This window comes from Oreochromis niloticus, linkage group LG3, assembly GCF_001858045.2.
Source record: "Oreochromis niloticus isolate F11D_XX linkage group LG3, O_niloticus_UMD_NMBU, whole genome shotgun sequence".
NCBI lineage: Eukaryota > Metazoa > Chordata > Actinopteri > Cichliformes > Cichlidae > Oreochromis > Oreochromis niloticus.
In genome coordinates, this window is record NC_031967.2 from 62,157,283 (window position 1) to 62,165,617 (window position 8,335).

Here is an 8,335-nt window from a genome sequence, read left to right on the forward strand (position 1 = left end):
TTTATTTAAGTGAAACATTTTATTTACTTTGCCTCCTAGCTTGCACACACATGAGTGGGACAAAAAAGGACCCATAACTCGAAATTTCAAGTTCTTTTCTCGAAATTTTGAGAAAAGTAACTCTAAATGCTTCATGCTTCACATTAGAATGAAGCACAATCACAGAGCACATGTGCAGCATGCTTTGTAAAATATTTCACACTGTGATGACAGGTTTGAGTCAACACCTACACAAACTACACACTGATAGCATAACTCCAAATAAGTAAACACTTCTAACGACAGTCATCACAGCCACATTTGGCACGATGTGCAACAGGTTTTCAGTGATAAATGAAGTGCATGATGCAAATAATAGTAACACTGTATTGCATCTTATTTGTTTCATTCATCAATTGAGAAATCTGTCTAAAAGTGTGAGAATGAGGGCATTATTGTAGGCATCCAAACTGGAGCTGTGACGGCAGCACAGTGTCATCTAATCCTGAGTTACCCCACTGGTCCGCACTGACAACAGCCCTTTGGCCAATAATGTGTCTTCTGACTGTTGTGAAGTAAACTTGCCTCAGCAGATAGACCAATATGGGATTTCCTCAGTCTCCATTTTCCATTTTCAGACCTCAGGATACAGAAATACTCAGAAATGCAATAAAAGGCATCTGGACACACGGGGCCCACTGTGGATATCACAGGAAGAGGAGACAGAAAGTGCTCATGCACAGCGCACCGCTTCTATCGGATTTCTCACTTTGTGCTGAGCTGAGATATAATCACAATGGGGGACTTAAACTTAAACATCCATGTAGATACTGAAAATACATACATATAACCCCAGCATAGCATTTAATCTATTATTATACTTCTTTGGGGTTTGTTAAATGTACAAGAACCCACTATGGTGCTGTATTGTTACTTATAGTATCCTCATGTACTGCTATGATAGAACAACATAAAAAATAAATTAATAATAAACAGCTTTAAATTAATCATATTTACATGACACTTAATGCAATTTGTTCACGGGGTCACAGAGATTTTAAAGATTTCTGATACTAAAGGAAACTCGTTTGGTCTTTAAGTCTTACATCTTTTTCATAACAGTTCATACTGTCACACCAGAAACTGGGCTCACACAAAGAAAAATCATTTATGAAAAACTTTATGATGACCTAAAACTCCACTTTAACCTCAGGCAGCATGCTTATGGTCACACCTGACCCCTTTTAAGGAATTTCTTCCTATCTTGCATTCTTAAATTAAAACCAAAACTGGCAGCTTAGAGATTGGTCTAAAATTGCCAAGAACTGACCGATCCAAACCAGGTTTTTTTTAGAAGTGGCTGGACAACAGCTTATTAAAACAAGTCAGGAACAGTTCCATATGAGATGCTGCCATTTACAATAGTGATGATGTTGGAGCCGACTGTCTTTAGCACATCTCTGAGAAATGGTGTAAGTAACACATCCAAGGGGCACGTAGTTGGTTTCATGTGCATTATTATATTAGTAAGATGGAATTATGAAACTGGTTTAAATTCTGAGAAAAGGAATGAACATGTAGGTGGTTCAGAGGGGTCTTGGGATGGGAGCGGGATATGTGCTTGGATATTATCAATTTTTTCAGTAAAGAACTTTTGAAAATCCTCAGACGTGTGTGAGGCAGTCTCAGATATAGCTGAAGTGGTGGGATGTGGGACAGAGTTGATTGTGTTGAATAGAACTTTAGTATACCAGAATTCTTAGTAATGATCTTGGAGAAATAATTTGCTCTTTCTACCTTGATGATGCGCTGATAGTTATTTAAACAATCTCTAAACACTTGGTAATAAACGTGGAGCTTATCTTTCTTCCATTTTTGTTCTGCTTTCCTGCCTGACGGCACGAGTGACCTTCTTTAGCCAAGGCTGAGTTTTAGATTTTTGCCGTCTACATTTTAGAGGAGCAATTGAGTCCATTATGTTGGTACAGGCACAATTAAAACATGCAAGAAGCTCATCAGGATTATTGCAATGAGGAGAACTTTCATCAAAGGTGGCTAAAGGAGATGCAGCGAAGGCAGCTTAGAATTGGGGAGCAGTTTCAGGTGTTATAGGGTGTATAAGAGAGGGTGCCTGGGTTTGTTTGGAGGATGAGTGAGGGGTGGAAATATTAAATAAAAAAGGAATTATGATCAGATGGACACACATCAATCACTGCAACGCAGATCACTGAGAGTCCAGATGACAAGATGAGGTCAAGAGTGGGGCCCTGCTTGTGTGTAGGGCCGTTGACAGACTGGCTCAGGTTAAATGAGTCCAAGAGTTGTAAAAATTCTCTAACCCAGACCTTCCCAAAGTGTGTGGCCCGCCCCCTAGGGGGGGCGCAGAGCCATTGCGGGGGGGAACAAAACGCTTGGACACTGCTAGCACGGGCGGCCACAGAATCGCAAAGCAGGAGATGAAGCATCGCTGAATATGTTTCCAAACCAACTTCATTCTAAGCCAAAGACTAGAAAATATGGTGAAGCATATCTTCCCTTTGGCTTCACCTGCACAAGTGCTGAGGTAGGTCTCCCCTGTAGAATTGGTTTTCCCTGTGTCAGGAGCAGCGCTGGGCTCTCCAAATCACGGACAAACAGTATCCCACAGCTGTTTATGATTTTGAACCAATTTTGCACAGAGAGACATTTTTTGAAAAAATGTTCGGTGATTCGAAATGCCGTTTACGTGTGGACGAAACAGCTGCGCTTTCAAAAATACCCGTGTAGGTGTGGACGTAGCGTGAAAGAGTTAGTAGTTTATTTTATTACTACCTGTAATTTATTGCAGATTACTTGTATTTGCTTAATCTTTTACTAAATGTTTGAGGTGTGAAATAAACCACAATAGAGCAAAATATGGGTGTGTGGTTGGAGGATGTGCGTGCGCGCGTGCGTGCGTGCGGGGGGGGGGGGGGGGGGGGGGGGGGAACATTTTCTTGTAAACAAAGGGGGGCCCGGCAAAAAAAGTTTGGGAACCACTGCCCTAACCAAAGGTTTAGAGGGACAACACATAGGGATATTGAAGTTGACAAGGATTAGAAGCCTATCAGTGGTTGGCAATGGCACAGATAGAAAATCAGAAAATTCCTTGATGAAGTCATTTTTAAGGTGAGGAGGCCTATAAACTAGAGCACAGAGTGCAGGAGAGGACAGATCCAGCATAAACAGTTGCAATTCTAAACTAGTGTATTTGCATAAAGAAAGGTAGCATCTTGTTCAGCGTGTGCCTAAAACTGATGAGACTGCAGTTTGCACATGATTGGCTCCAGCCTGAATAAAGCAGCCATGCCTGTGGAAGCAAAACATCCTGCAATTTTGCCAGAGATATGCGTGTGTCAACATTAATTTTGCGCTATATCTATCAAAAGTTGGGACATGCAGGTAGAGCGCACATGCTGTCAAAACTAATACAAAAATACTGGATAGTAAATGCAAATTGGGCTGCCAGCAAAACCATCTCTTGTTGTACCATGTGTAGATGTAACAGAGGAAAGTTTGTTGAACAAAAGATGGCAGATCAGCACAAAGAGTGTCCTGACAGTCATGGCTCCATTCCCAAATGTTGGAGTAGACTATAAGTGTTCAAAGAGGACAAGGTGTCCTTAGAAGGTATGGAGTTTTTTACTTTTTTGACCAGTTGTGCAGTACATCTGGAAATTGCATATACCCTTAATACAGAATCCTGAGTAAATGCTGTTCCGAGGTTTATCTGTGGACGAAGCCCAGTTTTGACCATCAGATCTGATAAAATTACAAATTTTGTTGGTGCAAATCGAGAGTTGAAAGAGAAGTTGACTGAGTTGAACCATGCTAAAATTCAAAATGCTTTTGTTCGGGATGGCATCAAATGGAACTTTAATGCGCCTCTGCTATTGTGTCGTTGCCCTTATGATTGGTATTTGATTCAAGTGATCTTCATGTCAGGAAAACGTGGAAACAGGTACAGTACCTGGCAGAGTTGTTCTGGAAGAGATGGTTTTCTGAGTACCTACCTACCAGAAATTTTCCTCACACTGAACCTGCTGCTTGTCTTTCTCCTGTTCTTCATATTTACACCAGAAGGGAAAAACTAATTGGTAATAAAATTGCTGAAAAATAGGTAACATAATGGGTTTTTTTGTTTGTTTTTTTACTGTTTCGTTAATCTGAGTAGGAATCATCTTCACTGAAGTGAATCGACAACAGTTGGTGCTGAAAATAGAGCCATCATTCCAGTCCTCACACAAACCCCTGTGGCCCTGTATTGAATAAAAGGGGGAACGTGGATGGATCTTTAGGCAGCTTCTTATTAGCAATCTGTTGCCATAAACACGTTCCCATTGCTTTAGCTGAACCTACAAAAAGTGTCAAAGGAATCACAGACAGATAAAATATATTTTGTTCACCAAGAAGTTGATTACCAATGAGCTTCTAGTCAAAAACATATCCAAACTGTTCAGTGTGTTGTTAAAAAACTTAAGACAACTGGAGAAAAAAAGACCCTAAAAAAATCAGCTATCAATTTTAAATTTTGAGGGGGAATTTGAGACACTAAAATTTGGTTTTTATTATTAATATTACCAGATTATTACCAGGAGAAGCTCACAAAACTTTCTGTTACATCTCAGTTTCTCCTTAAAATAAATAAAAGCTTTCATGTCATGGTACATCAGAAAAACAGACAAAAAAGAAAGGCATTGCACTTGATGTAGAACCTCACAGAATTTATATTATTTAGCTTTTCTGCAACAAAAGTTAGATAAGAGGCTATCGAGAGATCAGGGAGAGAAACGTGTCAGTGTAAAACTACATGGTTCTTTACTTTCATATAACACTTTAAACACTCTACCTTTGGTTACCTTTGGTAAACTGGACTGACTTAAACGATTATGAAAACTTGTTACCTAAAAAAACCCCCCCCAAAAAACAAACCCTCACTTAAAGAGGATTGTTACACAGACTTCATTCACTTGAGGGGGAAAGAGTCACACAGAGTTCATATTTTAGACCAAGATGAAATCAAGTCTGTTTGAAGCATATCATACACTTTCCTATACAACCTTTACGAACTCTAAACCATGCCAAATGTCATTCAGTTATAGTTGATCAATGGATCCTGAATTATCAGGCACATTAACGATTGTCTATGAGCCACAGAACATCATCTACACTCAGATCATCACATACACTGTTTGTGTTGTCATGTCAGGGAGTGAGACCCGAATTCTGAATGACTGACATCTAAAGTCATCTGAGGACTAATAGCTGATCACCATCTTTCAGGATTGGTATGAACCCTCATTTTAATTTTTATTTATTGATAGATTGATTGATATACCTTTATTAGTCCCACAAGGGGAAATTTCATGTTAAGGCTGCTGACCTATTGCACGCAACGGCGGCGCCATCTTACCCTCCGACCGGACATACATTACACAAAAACATCACATGGGGAAGACAGGTCAGAGAGGTATAACAATGGAAAATGCACAACATGAGGAAAGATAAGGAGAAAAAAATAACTCCCCCCAGACTGAGCTCCAACAGGGAGATCAGTTTGAGAACAGAAAAAAAAACACCTCTGCACATAGCACATGAAAAAACTCTTAATACACCAAAGAAACACATGACAAGCAACAGGGGTGGGTAAAGGGTGAGAGACAGCCAATGTAGACAGTACATCCGGGTCTGCAGCCTATGCGCTGGTCTCCTTGATCCACCGTCAGCATCGGAAGGGAATAAGCTTCGAAGGCGTTTGGAGGGGGAAGGGGGAGGGGGGATGAGTGTATGTCTGCATGTGTATGTCTGCTGTGACTTCAGCTGAGACAGTGTCCTTCGCCCTGCCAGGCTAAGTAAACAGTCTTCCAGCCAACCCAGGTGGCCTTGCGTAGAATGGGAAGAACAGTCTAAACACAGTCGTTATCAGGGTGTTGTTGTTCAGCTCCAGCCTAGAGACCGCAGCTGGCGCCAAAGGGGCATCCGCATGAAGTGATGGTGGTTTTTTACTTTACTGCGAACAACTCATATGAATTCAAAGCTGTTCTAACAGTCCGGCACTGGTCTCTCAATCTCCTGTTGGAGAGCCGTGTTGGGGAGCCGTGAGCTTCTCCATGATAGAATAGAATAGCCTTTGTTGTCATTGTACAGGGTACAACGAAATTGGAGTGCCACTCCCTTGGTGCAAAATGCAATAATAAATATAAATGTAAAATATAAAAGGTACAATAAAACAAACGTAAGTACTCAACAAAAGTAAGTATGATATTTACAGGATAGCAGCATTAATATAATGACAGTATGACAGTATGAATAGCAGCATAATATAATGACAGTGACAGTATGGTATGGCTAAGCAGGTTCAATTGTTTTTGTGCTTATTTACTACGGTGATAGCTCTGGGAAAGAAGCTATCCCTGAATCTGTTTGTCCTGGTTTTATGTGACCTGTACCGTCTGCCTGATGGTAATAGTTCAAACATTTGATTGCTGGGGTGAGAATGGTCCTTGATGATATTGCCAGCTCTGCTGAGGTACCGAGAGTTTGCAATGACCTCCAGGCTGGGCAGAGAGCAGCCAGTGATCTTCTGGGCTGTGTTGATGACCCTCTGCAGTACTTTCCTGTCTGCAGCTGAGCACCCTGCATACCATGTTGTTATGCCGTACGTTAGGATGCTCTCTATGGTGGCTCTGTAGAATGTCACCAGCAGCCTCTCCTCCAGGTTGTTCCTCCGGAGCACTCTGAGAAAGTGGAGACGCTGCTGGGCCTTTTTTACCACCGCAGTGGTATTTGCAGTCCAGGAGAGATCATCAGAGATCTGCACGCCCAGAAACCTCATGGAGTGTACCCTCTCCACACAGTTCCCGTGAATGTACAGTGGGGCTGGGTCTGCTCTGCCCTTCCTGAAGTCCAAGATTAGTTCTTTAGTTTTCGTGGTGTTCAGTTGGAGGTTGTTAACTGAACACCACTCAGTCAGTCTGTTGATCTCATCTCTGTAGTCCGACTCATCCCCCCTTGAGATGAGTCCAACCACAGTGGTGTCGTCCGCAAACTTTATGATGGTGTTTGAGAGATGGGTAGGGGAGCAGTCGGATGTGTAGAGCGTAAACAGGAGGGGACTCAGAACACATCCTTGTGGAGACCCGGTGCTGAGTGTGATGGTGCTGGACAGGTGGGGGCCGAGTCTGACAGACCGTGGTCTGTTTGTCAGGAAGTCCTTGATCCAGAGGCAGATGGGGGTGGAGAGTCCCAGGTGAGACAGTTTCTGGACCAGGATCTCCGGGATGATATGATTGAATGCTGAGCTGAAGTCCAGAAAGAGCATTCTCACATAGCTTCCTCTGTGCTCCAGGTGACTCAGCGCAGTGTGGAGCGCTATGGTGATAGCGTCCTCGGTGGATCGGTTAGTCCTGTAGGCAAATTGGTGGGGGTCCAAAGTGGGAGGCAGACTGGCCCTGATGTGCTGACAGACCAGTCTCTCAAAGCACTTCATCACTACAGGCGTAAGTGCAACAGGCCTGTAATCATTTGGGCTGACCACAGCTGTCTTCTTGGCGATGGGGATGATGGTGGAGGTTTTGAGGCAGGGCGGGACGGTGTTTAATGACAAGGAAAGGTTGAAGATTTTAGTGAAGACTCCGGTCAGTTCGTCAGCACATGCTCTGAGAACCTTTCCATGTATTCCTCAGGACCTGCCGCCTTCCTGGGATTCACTGACCTTAGAACACACCTCACTTGATGCTCCCTAAGTGTTAGTGTGCGGGTGCTGGGGGCGGGTGGAAGTGGTGTGACAGCTGAGGGTCTGGTCGTCTCAAAGCGGGTGAAGAAACGATTTAGATCCTCAGCCAGCGAGGCATCAGTCCTAGATGTCGCCTGGTTATTGCTTCTGTAGTTGGTCATGTGATTGATCCCCTGCCACATTTTTCTGGGGTCGTTGTCAGCAAAGTGATCTTCAATCCTCCTCCTATAGGCAGCCTTAGCTTTCCTGATGCCTCTACTCAGGTCTGCCCTGGCCACCCTATACGCAGCCCTGTCCCCTGACTTGAAGACAGTGTTGCGGCTTTTTAGGAGGGATTGCACTTTGCTATTCATCCAGGGTTTTTGATTTGGAAACACCCTGACCCTTTTGTTGACGGTGACATTGTCAACACAGTTCCTGATGTACGAGAGTACAGTGTCCGTGTACTCCTGGAGGTTGTGGCTGGAGAATAAATCCCATACAGTAGTTGAGAAGCAGTCCTGCAGTTGAGAGAGGGCTCCTTCAGGCCAGGTTTTTATTGTCTTTGTCTGGGGCTTTGTTTTTCTCAGCAGGAGGGTGTAGGTGGGGGTGAGGGACATGCAG